Source organism: Penaeus monodon, chromosome 28 (assembly GCF_015228065.2).
Source record: "Penaeus monodon isolate SGIC_2016 chromosome 28, NSTDA_Pmon_1, whole genome shotgun sequence".
NCBI lineage: Eukaryota > Metazoa > Arthropoda > Malacostraca > Decapoda > Penaeidae > Penaeus > Penaeus monodon.
This window is the reverse complement of record NC_051413.1, coordinates 22,175,146-22,175,465: the sequence shown is the minus strand read 5'-3', so window position 1 is coordinate 22,175,465 and position 320 is coordinate 22,175,146. Positions and strand designations below refer to the sequence as shown.

The 320-nt window shown below is 41.6% G+C and overlaps 1 pseudogene; it reads right to left on the bottom strand.

Moving 5' to 3' along the window:
- Positions 1–320, bottom strand: part of LOC119591096 — a 65,136-nt pseudogene that overhangs the window by 31,324 nt on the left and 33,492 nt on the right.

Here is a 320-nt window from a genome sequence, read left to right as displayed (position 1 = left end):
CCCTTCCCTCACCTATTTAACACTACCCCTCCCTCCCCCCCTCACACATACCCCCCATATCTCTTAACCACTTCAACGCGAAAGAACAGCAGAAATCCGGACTCTACACCGCACTCATAAACACCAGCATCCTGAAGTACTGAACTTATCTCCAGATTCCAGATGCGCTCTTACTTGGTAAAGACTGTGAAACAAGACTGTCATTGCGTCATTACAATTACTAATTATACATTGTTTATAATTCTCGGAATGCTATAACATTAATACGAGATACTCCTCCCTTGACAAACGATAGACTGGGAAGTTATTACATTTAAAAA